Below are 13,627 nucleotides of genomic sequence, written 5' to 3'. Positions count from 1 at the left end.
GTGTGTGAAGACGTAATTCACCCTCTAGCATGTGTAAACGTAGTGCCAGCAAAAAGCATCCACTGAGGGGGTTTTGAAGCATCCATTCTAACTGAGTTCAAGTTCCACTAAGTAAAAAATTGAAATATCCCGGCCAGGGCACATAGGAGAAGCGCCCATTTGCTTCTCCACCCCTCCGCCGTGCCTTCCTCTCTGTCTCTCTCTTCCCCTCCCGCAGCCAAGGCTCCATTGGAGCAAAGATGGCCCGGGCGCTGGGGATGGCTCCTTGGCCTCTGCCCCAGGTGCTAGAGTGGCTCTGGTCGCAACATGGCGACGCCCAGGATGGGAAGAGCACCGCCCCCTGGTGGGCAGAGCGTCGCCCCATGGTGGGCGTGCCGGGTGGATCCCGGTCGGGCGCATGCGGGAGTCTGTCTGTCTCTCCCTGTTTCCAGCTTCAGAAAGAAAAATAAAATAAAATAAAATAAAAAAATAAATAATTTAAAAAAAATTGAAATATTTTAAAACCCATACTGTTAAACCCAATCCAGAGGGACCTGAAACATTGAAGACACGAACAAGGTCCATCGATTACACACCAAAGCTTTATTGTCTAGCTTGGCCAAGCAGCGGCAATTCCCACAGAGGTCTGAGGGAGAGCACACTGGCCCTTTGTTTTACCTAGTTTTTATAGTATTGTAAGTGGGAAGTACAGAAGCAAAAATTGTAATTAGGAGCCCTTTACCACTATTGGTTATAGTCATATGTCCCTTAACATGATACGACCATGTTCAATTTGCAAGCCATACATCCTTTTGGAGAAAACAAAATTTACAAATCAACACATTGGTAGAAAGATATCTTTACATATTAAAAGGCATTCCTATATTATCTAGTGTTCATCCGCCATCTCTCTTTTCAGAGTCACATGTATTAACCACATGCATTTACATAGGAGAGGTAGTTTCCGTGGGGACAAATGCCCGCAAATGGCTCATAGCTATAAGAAAAGGTTTATTTTGGCTTTTCTCTTCCTGCACCTGGCTAGCCATTCACCCCTTTCCCCACAGGTGTGGTGGAATGTCTGGGGATCCATGTTTTCCTCCCCTTGCATTTACAATACAATGCCCAGGGCCATCCTGGTTATGCCAATCACACAGTACAGAGACTATTCTCACAATTTCTCTGCACACCTTAACCCAAATTAATAAAATGTTCTCCAAGCCTCTTAAAATATTAATATTAATTCTGTAGTTTTTGGTACTTTACAACACCTGCGAGTGAAGCAGCTCAGTGGCTCCTCAATACAGTTTACCCCACTCTCTTCCATGTCCCCTCAACTCCCCCCAGTGGGTTCCTGTAGTTCTCAAGGGCAGTTTCTGGGTCTACTGACAACTTCCCAATTCCAACACGTTTTCTTTTCTGTTTATCCACCAGCAGGCACTCTCTTTCCTGTGGGAGATAGCTCATGCCACCTGTTTGCATGGATGGCCATGCAGAAATCTCAGCGTTATTCTGCTTCAAGTGTATGTTATATTTCCACACTTTCACTGTTATGGGACAAAACTAGTATAATAAGCAAGGCTTTTGTTTATCCCTACTTGTGGGCATTCCGGAAATGCTGAGGATTCAACACAAAGAGTAACCCCCAACAATAAGAGAAGGAGCCTGAGCTGTGGTGGCACAGAGGATAAAGCATTGACCTGGAAAGCTGAGGTCGCCAGTTCAAAATCCTCGTCTTGCCTGGTCAAGGCACATATAGGAATTGATGCTTCCTGCTCCTCTCCCTCTCTCTTTCTCTCTCTCTCCTCTCTAAAATGAATAATTTTTTTTAAAAATAAGAGAAGGAAAGGAATACCCCAATTTCTTTGTCCGCAGGGAATAATGCTAAATTCCTAAGAGCATCCCCAGCCAGACTGAACCCTTGCTGCCTACAGGGGCAACCCTCCAGGGCCTTCCTCCCTCCCCTCTCACCTTCTCAACTCCTGCACTTGTGTATCCTGGGATTTACCCAGATAAACTACCTACACCCGACTCTTTTTTATAGGGTCAGCTTTTTAAAGGATCACAACTGGAAGGTCAACTGAAGAAGGGCACTCAAGTTCAGGTTAAGAAAGGTTTATTTAGGGGGTCATCTGCCAGGTTGACTCCTAAAGTGGAGGTCAGCAACCAGTTCTTTAACGTGTAGAGTTAAATAGGGGATTTGAGGGTGGGGGCTGGTAGTTGTTAGGGAATTTATGTAAGATTAACCATAAGTAAGCTAGGGGACCTTCCATACCTGGGTTAGTTACCAGGATGCCCTGGGGTAGTGACCTGGAACATCCAGTTTGTCAATGTCCCTTTGTCCAGTTAAGAGAGGAGGGGATCGTGGCCCCCACCTGCAACCATATCAACAACTAAGACAAAAATCTCTCAAAGTCAGTGGTAATGAACAAATCTGGGGTTAGTTGAGGGGGGTGGCTGGAAAGGGAGGAGAGAAGAAGTGTCACCTTTTATTTAACAGCTGGAAATGTGTTCCAGTCATAATATTCATTGATGTACCATTCTGCTAAGAAAAACCATAAAGAACATATTCTCTATTTTCAAACCATGAATGTTTTCAGGCACAGTTTATGGAGCTATATCCCCACCAACATGTTTTCAGAGTCACTAGATTAGTCTGTGGGCTTCACCCTTTACCTTATCTGGTAAAGCATGCTATACTAGTTACATTTTTATACGGCTTATCTTTCACTCTCTCTAGCTACTATCAGTCTGGCTTTTAGTAACTGCTAAATATATGCATGAATAATGAAGGATGAATGGGAGGAAGGAAAGAAAATAGAGAGATGAAAGGAAGATAAAAGGAAAAGGAGAAAGAGAGATAAGGAACAAGGGAGGGAGGGGAGAAGGTGGGAGGAAAGAGGAAGGAAGGAAGGAAGGAAGGAAGAAAGGAAGGAAGGAAGGAAGGGAGGGAGGGAGGGAGGGAGGGAGGGAGGGAGGGAGGGAGGGAGGGGAGGGAGGGAGGGAGGAAGGGAGAGGGAAGGAAAGGGAAGGGATTTCAAACCACTGAGTTTGAAAAAGCATTTTAGTGCTAAGAAATACAGTTCTAAAGTCAGGTTTGATTTATTATGTATGTGTAAATCACTGTATTTGCGGATTATTTGGTTATCTGTAATTCTTGACAGTAAGCCCAGACACGCCTTAATGTTCAATGAGAAAATAAGTTTCACATACCAGAAACTCAGGAAAACCACTGATATCTGAGGAGCATTCTTCAAAGGAAATTAAACTCTGAGCATCAAAGCAGAGTTTAGTAACAGGGAGTCAAAAAAGGCATTCCAAGTTCTTAACAGTATGAATTAGTTCAGAGATTTTTTTAACTTCATTTCATAGAACAAAGAATTCAGAAATAAATGTGCATAAAGAAAAACAAAGTGCATGAATTTTCTGGACCTTTGAAAATATAATACAAGTTTATCTATATAAAGATGAAGTGAATGGCAGTAATGTTATGAAAATTAAAATAGAGAATGTGATCCAGCAATCACATTCCTTGGTATTTACCCAAAGGAGTTGCAAATTTATGTCCACACAAAAAATCTGCATATGAATGTTTATAACAATTTTATTTATATTTGCAAAAACTTGGAAGCAACCAAGATGTCCTTCAGTGGATGAATGGAATAAACTGTGATACATTCAGACAATGGAGTATTATGATTCAGCACTAAAAAGAAATGAGCTATCAAGCTATGAAAAGACATAAAGAAAACTTAAATGCATATAATTAAGTAAAACAAGCTGTCTTAAAAGGATACATAGTGTATGATTCCACTTATATGACATGCTGGCAAAGGCAAAACCGTAGAGACAGTAGAAAGATCAGTAGTTGGCAAAGGTTGTGGGGAGGGAGCAATGAAGAGACTATAGAGGCTTTTTAGAGAAATGGAAATACACGGTATGATACATTACACATTTGTCCAAACCCACGGAATGCACACCAAGAGTGAATCCTAATGTAATTATGGAGTTTGGGTGATTATAATGTACCATGGTTTACCAGCTGTAACATAGGTAGCGCTCTGGTGGATGATGTTGACAATGGGAGTGCCTATGCATGTGTGGGTGCGGAAGGTATATGGGCAATCACTGTAGCTTCTGCTCCATTTTGCTGTGAACCTAAAACTGCTCAAAAATACAAAGCCTCTTTTTAAAAAAAATTAAAGTGCTGCATAATTTAGTTCCCACCAGAGATTATCTGTCTTGAACTGACTTTTTCAGGATGGTTCTTAAGCTATTCTCTACTCACCTCAAAATAAGATCAAAGTAAGAAAAAAAGTCATCTATCTTGAAATGCTTGTAATTTTTTTATTTTCTCCGTATGACTCTCTCCAAATCACCTTTTTACATAGGGCCTGGATCTGAAAAAGCTTTATGAAAATATTCTTTAGAGATTCTAGTCCAAGGAATGTATAAAATCTTTTCCTTCCTACCTCAAGAATGAATTTCTTAGTTTTCTTTCCAAGACTTGCCCGCTGCAGTTCAACCGAGGACATGCGGTAACTCGTCCGGCTGTGACTGCAGACTGTCAGGCTCCTGGCAGCTTGCCTGCCCTCCTCCCCTTCTCCTCCTCACGCCCACTCACCCACAGCCCGATCCTCCATGGAGCCATCACGGTTGCAAATTGGAATGGTAGGAAGGCTCTGAAGTTGCTCAGACATAATAATTTGCTCTCTATTTTTAAAAGCTGATCTACTGGTAAAAATAAATCAAGAGTCAAATGTTGTGTTTCGTGCCTCTTTCCGAGGAATACATCTTCCCCTTGTAGGAGAAATAATAAATGATTTAGAGATTTGGGGGAAAAAAACTTCACCTCTGTCCTCAAATTCTTGATCTTGAAATATTTACTGTCTTGATGAGAACTGCAGACGGTCCCCCAGCAGGCCAGACTCCCAGAGAGTGCGGGAAGCTTGAGCGGGCAGCTCAGGGGCGGAGCCCGCAAGGCCACTAGGTTCTATCAACACTCTGGTCACAGCCTAGATCCCTCACTCTCTGCATTGCGTTCACGAGTTAGAATATTTTAGTGTCCCTTCCCTCCTTCTTTGCCTGGTTGGAATGGAGGGATAAAAATTGAGCTGGTAAACGTCTTTTAAAAACCAAACCTAGGCACAGAAACAGAAATGCTGTTTTATTATGTATTTATAAATGTATACCTCATGGTTGCCATTCCACATTCCTGTTTGTCTTAGAGATGAGGCCACACTGGTGCTCTTGTCATTCTTTTTAAAAGGTGAATGCTGAAGTCAAGCTCTGTGCAGCATGACTTAGGGCATTAAATGCCATTCCCAGAGTAATTTAAACAAAATCCCATAATCCCAGGTATGTCAATGATGGAGGCTCTCGTCACTTATTGTAACAGAGAGTGGAACTCTGGTTACCAAAGGCTGGATGGGGAGGGAAAAGGGGAGATACTGATCAAAGGGAACAAACTTTCAGTGACAAGAAGTTACTCAAGTTCTGGAGATCTAATGTACAGTGTGGTGACTATGGCTAATTATACTGTAGTTTCTACTTGACATTTCCTAAGACAGTAGGTCTCAAGTGTTCTCACTGCACACATGTACATGCACATGCTCACAAGAGTAACTGTGAGGGTGATACCGGTATATTAATTAGTTGAAGCTGTAGTCATCATGTCATAATGTTGAAACATGCTGTGCACCTTAAATATATATATACAATTTTCATTTGCCAAAAATAATTTTTAAGCAGTAATTTTTATAATAATTAGAATGGTCATTTTCAATGCAGCCATATGGCTTTCATTTGTAAACTGAAGAAAGTATTTGAATTTAAATTACCCCTACTTCTTTCTATAACAAATGGGATTTTATTCAGGCCCCCCACATAGTCTTCAATTTTAGCTCTGTTATATTATAGCCACTCACATATTGGTTGACAGGTGAATGGATAGACATGCTCTACCTTTTACCCGTGGGCCTCTTTCCCCATCTAAGTACAGTAGCCAGTTTTGATTTCTGTTGAGATTATTCAGCATTAATTATTCATCAAGTTTTTCAAGGTTATGTTTTTAATTACTTTCATCTTCCCAGGGATTTAGCTACCTCTCAATTCCTAATCTCCCTTCCACCTTCTTCCTCTCCTCCTCACTCCCAAACTGGAAAGCATGGCTTTTTCAGTATATTCTGTTTGTGTGCTCATTTCTAATCATTGACTTACACATCCTATTACAATAAGTGAATACTTTTTAAATTCAAGGAATAATTATATGAAACTATTTAAAGAATTATTTCTTCGATTTGAAAAATAAATTACTGTGCTCAATTGTGTCATATGTTTTCTTATTCTAGGTTAAAAATAATAATTCCCCAATTAACCACAGAGGGGTTGATTTAGTTGTCAAAGTAAATACATTTCCACAATGTAAAACAAAATGTATTATATCAGCTCAGATTTTCTACAGTAATAGTCAAAATATTCTTTGTTCATAGCCTACCTGAAGTCTCTGCTTCTGAAATTCAGACTAATCTCTTTGGTTTATGATGAATCCCCAACCAAATTGATAGTAAAATATTGTTAATACTTCTCTCTGCATGAGATGTAACTGCCTTTATCTAAGTGACCTGCAAGGAGAAAGGTTTTATAGGCAGAGTTCTATTGTCATTGTACGTTTCTAATTACTCTCCCTAAATCATCTAAGACTAGAAGGAGAAATAAGTTAGCATTTATTAAATGCCTAGAATGTATGCTACCTTATTTAATTCTTAAAATATGTTATTATGCAGCTATTATTATACTCATTTTAAAGATGAGGAAACTGAAACTTAGAAAGTATAATACTGTAACTTAACCAAGATCTCATAGGTAGTAGATGTTGAATTCAGGACTCAAACTCGGGTCTATCTAACTTTAAACTTTGTTCTTCTATACCAAAAGCAACCCCCATGAAATCCTAAATGTTGCTCTCAAACAGAACAATATTACACAGATCTTTTCATAGTGTTGTTTTTCTCATTTCATATTTCATAACGATTAAGTTTCACAATGATCATCTTAAATGCAATGAGCTTCATCCTCACTGAAAATGTAAATTGGAACTTTAATTACTTCTTTTAAATAGACTTCATTTCTGTCTATAGAAATTCTCTGCCCATTGGCAAAAGAGGCAATAAGAAGTGACCGATGCGCTGATTTAATTATATTCATTTGTCTCCAGGATTTTTCTTAGCATTTTAAAATGAGCTCACAGTGCAAACCAATTAACAAAGAAAATGAGATTACAAACAAAACTGCAAAGTCAAACACCATTCCTAGTATTTACAAATATTAACACTTAGGGTTTTAATTAGAATAAACTTTAAACCAAAGAAGGTGTGGAGTTAAATATACCAACCACAAATCAATATCAAACAAGTAACTATTTAAAAAATATCTAAGTACAGCCTGACCTGTGGTGGCGCAGTGGATAAAACGTCGACCTGGAAATGCTGAGGTCGCCGGTTCGAAACCCTGGGCTTGCCTGGTCAAGGCACATATGGGAGTTGATGCTTCCAGCTCCTCCTCCCCTTCTCTCTCTCTCCCTCTCCTCTCTAAAATGAATAAAGAAAAAAAAAATCTAAGTACATAAGTAAGCTCTGTAAAGTCTCATTACCCTTCCCTCTATCTTACGCCATCTTTTTAAACACCTTTATTCTAATTTTTTAATACAGATATGAAATATTAAAGTTTTCAAACTGAAACAGCATGGGTTCCTATCATCTTTGCAAGCAACTATGGACAATGACTCCAGATCTTTGCTAACAACCATAACAAAGAGAAAGCAAAAAATGAAGGCAAATGTCTGAAAGTATTTTCTTCATGTAGAAACATCTTGAGAGTTTGGCAAAATCCAGAGCTCATTGCTCTGTTTCAGGGAATAACTATTATAACCTTGGAGGACACATACAAGACCTGAATTTTTTTAAAAAGTAGAAAGATTACCATAAAAACAATAAGGTAATTTGATTTGCTCTGATAAAATAAATCAGATAATTAACAGGGTCATTATAAATAATATTGATACTTAGAGAATTGTGTGCATAAACCAGTGAGATTTCTGTTGTATAAAATGTAATTACTGAGAAATTAAGAGAGACAAAATATTACTGCCAAACAAGAAGTATAATAATATAACAGTAGGAAAGTCAAATTAGCTGTGTTGTCCATGGTGCTATAATTGACAGGTTTAAAAATGTACAGGATCAATAGGACACTGGGAAGGAAAATCCATGCAATGTAAAACTACATGGCCATAAGAAAAGAATAAGCTCTTTTATGGCTTGAATAGAAAAATCTGAAAATAAGAATAAAAAAATTAGGATACGCCTGACCTGTGGTGGCGCAGTGGTTAAAGCGTCGACCTGGAAATGCTGAGGTCGCTGGTTCAAAACCCTAGGCTTGCCTGGTCAAGGCACATATGGGAGTTGATGCTTCCAGCTCCTCCCCACCTTCTCTCTCTGTCCCTTTCTCTCTCCTCTCTAAAATGAATAAATAAAATTAAAAAAAAAAATTAGGATACAATACAACGTGTGAAATATATAATCATTTTTATTTTTTAAAAAACTAAACTAGCGGCCCTGGCTGGTTTGCTCAGTGGTAGAGCATCTGCCTGGCATGTGGAAGTCCCAGGTTCAATTCCTAGTCAAGGCACACAGGAGAAGCACCCATCTGTTTTTCCACCCCTCCCTCTCTCACTTCTCTCTCTTCTCTCTCTCTCTCTCTCTCTCTCTCTCTCTCTCTCTCTCGACTCCTCCCTTCCTGCAGCCATGGCTTGATTAGAGCAAGTTAGCCCCAGATACTGAGGATGGCTCCATGGCCTCCACTTCAGGTGCTAAAAAAATGGCTCCAGATGCAAGGGAACAAGGGCCCCAGATGGGCAAGAGCATCACCCCCTAGTGGGCTTGCTGGGTGGATCCTGGTCCAAGCACATGTCAGAGTTTGTCTCTGCCTCCCCTTCTCACTAAAATTTTAAAAAAAAGAACTAGAAGAGAGGCAAAACCATGAATGCATTTGGATTGTATTTACATAAAATATCTCTGAAACAGTAATATTGGATACCTGGAGGGAGAAATGAATGGCCAAGGGAAGGGATAGGACAGAGATTTTTTTATTGTATATTTGTTCATTTTAATTAGCATGTACTTTGACCCAGGGACTCCCTAGCTGGAAATTTTCCCTATAGATACAGACATATTTCAAAATACAAATGCAGAATAGTACTTACTATAGCAATGTTATTAATGTAAAAAAACTTGAAAAAATCTAAAAGTGTATCAATGATTGAGTTACCCATGTAAATTGTGATAGATCACCAATTTGCTCAGTATAAACAAGGGGAGAAGAATACCTGTAAACTCTGAATAAAACAGCCCTTCTGCCATCCCAGATACCTGGCTTCTTATTTCCTACCTTCAGGTGAATCTTGGGGAACCTATTTAGTAGCATAACCAAATGGGTTTGGAAAAAAAGAAATTCAAGAGACGTACTATACCTGCATGCCAAGAACTGAAAAGGGTCTGACATTTTACCCTCCTTGCAGTCAAAGAAGGTAGTCTGCCACAGTTTCAAGGATGCTTGCAGGAGACACAAGGCTTCAATACAGTATCTCATTATTCACAGCAATAATAAAGGTAGCCAACATTTCAGCATTTTCTTATACTGTTCCCTGTGCTCCAACTCCAGTAGGATGACACAAGAGGGACAAGAGGACCGGGTGATACCTGCGCACATGATGGGTAGAAATTTAGAGATTGGGGAAACCAAACTTTAAAATGGGAAGTAAGCACGCCTGTCCTCTGCTCCAGAGGGAGGCTCTTTCCAAGACTGTAACAGTTCCTCTTGAAGGAAACATTATCTCTGTCTTACAAGACTATTCACCACTTTTACATCCTTAAAAAGATAGTTCAGAACAAAGGTCATCTTTGTGTCCCTGTCCACAAAATGCACAGAAATATAAGAGACTCAAGGGGAATTGTCTCCAACAATATCCAATTCAAATTTCCACACCATTTTGGCTTCTAGTGAATTTTCTAATGAGTACACTACCACATCAGCCACTCAAATTAATCTGACAAACATAGGCTAGGACCTAATCCATTCAACTTTTCTCATTCAGTAATAAATAGTCTTAATTAAGATTATAAGAAAAAAGGCTTCAACCACTAGGATGAGACCAACCTGCAGGTTTGACCCCAACCACGCCTTTCTGGGTCCAGGACCTAGCCAGCTAAACAAATATCAGAAACCATCAAGATCTACCTTACCAGGCAGTGGCAGTGGATAGAGCGTCGAACTGGGATGCAAAGGACCCAGGTTCGAGACCCCGAAGTCGCCAGTATGAGCGTGAGCTCATCCGGTTTGAGCAAAAGCTCACCAGCTTGGACCCAAGGTCGCTGGCTGGAGCAAGGGGTTACTTGGTCTGCTGAAGGCTCGTGGTCAAGGCACATATGAGAAAGCAATCAATGAACAAGTAAGGTAACACAATGAAAAACTGATGATTGATGCTTCTCATCTCTCTCTCTGTTCCTGTCTGTCTGTCCCTATATGTCCCTCTCCCTGACTCTCTCTCTGTCTCTGTAAAAAATATAAATAAATAAATAAATAAATAAATAATAAATCTACATTAGAAACCCAGGGGCCTTCACTTTAAACTTCTGTATTGACCTTTCTACTTGGCTGGAGACATTAATTTAAGTAAAACAAAATATATATATTATCAGCTGCTCATTCTCCAGCTCAGCACCCCCCACCCAAAAAAAATAGAAGTATTTTTTTTATTTTTAAATTTTATTTAAAAAATTAACTTTAACATGGGGACATTGATCAATAAGAATACATAGGTTTTGGCTAAACATTTCTATAGCATTTGAACTGTTAGTTATGTTGTATACCATCACCCAAAGTCAAATCATTTTCTGTCACCATATATTTGTCCCTCTTTACACCCTTCCCCCTGACCTTCCCCATCCCCTTCCTCACATCCCCTTTCTCCAAGTAACCACTTTACTGTTATCTATGTGCATGAGTCTCAGTTTTATATATAAAAAAGAAGTCTTAAGCAATTCTCTCCATAAAAATGCCTGTCAGGGAGTTAACACCAATCTAAATGGTTTTTTTGCACAAATTTGGTACCGCTGACCACGTCAGTGAAAGTCACTTTACCTAATTGAATGCCCCTCCCATTGTAGAAATTGCTATCTTTAAAATGAAGATAAATAACAAGTCAGTTATCCTTTGTGGAAGCTGCTGAAAGTACTAAAGGGTAATTTCAATTTGGAGGGATTGCTCTAGTCTTCTGAGGGCTATTGAATCAAGGGGAGGTTTTTTTTAAAACCTCTAAAGGTGTCTTACAAGTACCTCTAAGGTGCAAGTCACTGTATTTTCAGAAGAAAAGCATGTTAGTGCCTGGCTTCCACACAGAAATTATATTCCCAAGAGTGCACATGGTACCCTGGATAGAAGTGCTGTTTATAATTTGGGGACATCTAAAAGGAGCTTACATCAAACTAGGGACCCAGGCTAATAGTGCATCCTAGGTGGCCTTCCAGTGAGCTGATAAGCTTTAAGATTTCCAGTTCAATTCAAATAATTAAATCTGGTTTTTATTTCTGGAAGGACTGCCCAAGGGAACTCACAGTCCAACCTATCTTGTTTGTCTAGTAGGCCATCAACAAGGGTGGCCATCTTCTCACAGAAATCACCTGTGAGTATCTCTGGATGTCTGCCCCACTGCCATTGCCACAGCCGTTGCTCAGTCATTTCATGGGGTGGACAAATGTGGTCTGATTGGTGTGCTAAAGGATTTGGACTTCATTGGTTCTATAGAAAGCATAGGAGTAAGGATAGTAAACCACACTCTAGAGCTAGGATCCCTGAGTGTGAATCCTAACTATGCCACAATTTTGTTAATATTACCATTGACCTGATCAGAAAATATTTTTAAGTACTGGGAAGCTGTGAAGCTTGCAGTACCACATACAATTTTCTACAATTTATAAAGACTTAAAGCTCTAATTTTATCTTTGGAACAATGCTGTCAGTTGTGTATCTTGTCAAGACTGCAGGAGGGAAAGGGGGAGAGAAGGATAGAGGGGAGATAGATGGTGATGAAGGGGGACTTGACTTGAAGTGGTGAACACACTACAATATACAGATAATGTAGCATAGAATTGTGCACCAGAAACCTCATAATTTTAATAACCAATGTCACCCCTATAAATTCAATTAAAAATTTTTAAATTAATATTAAAAGAAAAAAAGAAGCAAGGTCATTTTGTTCATTTTTGAGGAAATGTCTGCCAGAACCAAATCTGAATAACCATAGTTTTCTGCCAAACACTTTCAAGCACAAGTGTTCCATGAGGAAGCAGTTAGCTCATCTCATAAATCAAACAGTCACACAAGGGCTTGCTCTCAAGACAGCCATCACACTGCCATATATAGCAGAAGGGCTGTGTGAATACTTTGTATTTCATTACCCAGAATATTAAAAAGAAGTGTACTCAAAGGTTGAGATCTAGTCAACTAATAATTTATAAACAAAATGCTAAGACATTAAAATTAATTTTCTAATTATTCATATCCTGTGCAGACATTGTCTTGATCCCAAAGTCTATTTTAACAATGACCTAGTTTTACCAAGAAAATTTTTATTTAATTATGAATCAGAAAGCAGAGAAATTTTATTTTTATTTTAAAATAATCATTTACTATTTTTTTACTTCACTCTCAAAGACTCCATCTGTGTCTGACCATTAGTGGTAACCAGATATCACCAAATAGCCTAATATTTTTCATATTTTTCACTCTATATAATATTAATGCTTGGGGGATTAATCCTGCTTCATCATGCTTTATGATGATTAAACTATTCAAAGAATTCTTCCTATCCAAATAACCCAGTCAAAGAATTATTTACAAAAAAAATATTACATACCCACTGAAAAGGTCATGAACCTGACAATAGCAGAAACAGAGTATTTTACATTATATATAGCTTTCAAGTGATGATTTGTTAAATATATGATTTATCACATTATAAAACATAAGAAGATAATTAAAGAACTATGAACACAAAATGTATACTGAGTACTTATAAAATTTTGGTTATATTCCATTATTTAATTAAAAATAGGCCATTACTAGAAATTGCTCACCACTCTCCCCCTCCCCACTAATCTCCAACCATATTAGCCCTTTTGCTGTTCCTCAAACATGCCAAGTTTGATCTAGCCCAAAAGATTTTGTACTTGTTATTTCCTTTTGTCTTAATTATATATTTCTGTGTAACAAAATACCACAAAACTTTATGACTTAAAACACTAAGTACTTACTATTCTGCAGTTCCTTTGGGTGAGAACTTCAAGAGCTGCTTAGCTGGGAGCTCTGGCTCAAGGTTCTTCATGAGGTTGCAATAAGCTCAGCTATCATCATCTGAAATTTGATTGAGGTCTGGAGGGTCCACTTTTATGACAGCTTCTTCATGTGGCTAACAATCGATGATAGCTGTTGGCAGGAGACAGTAGTTCTTCACCATGTAGCCCCACTAGAGTTGCTTGAGCTTCCTCATGATATGGCAGCTGGCATTCCCCAGAAAACATTCCAAGAGATT

Source organism: Saccopteryx bilineata, chromosome 2, assembly GCF_036850765.1.
Source record: "Saccopteryx bilineata isolate mSacBil1 chromosome 2, mSacBil1_pri_phased_curated, whole genome shotgun sequence".
Lineage (NCBI taxonomy): Eukaryota > Metazoa > Chordata > Mammalia > Chiroptera > Emballonuridae > Saccopteryx > Saccopteryx bilineata.
The sequence above is the reverse complement of the archived record's forward strand: the minus strand, read 5'-3'. Positions refer to the sequence as shown.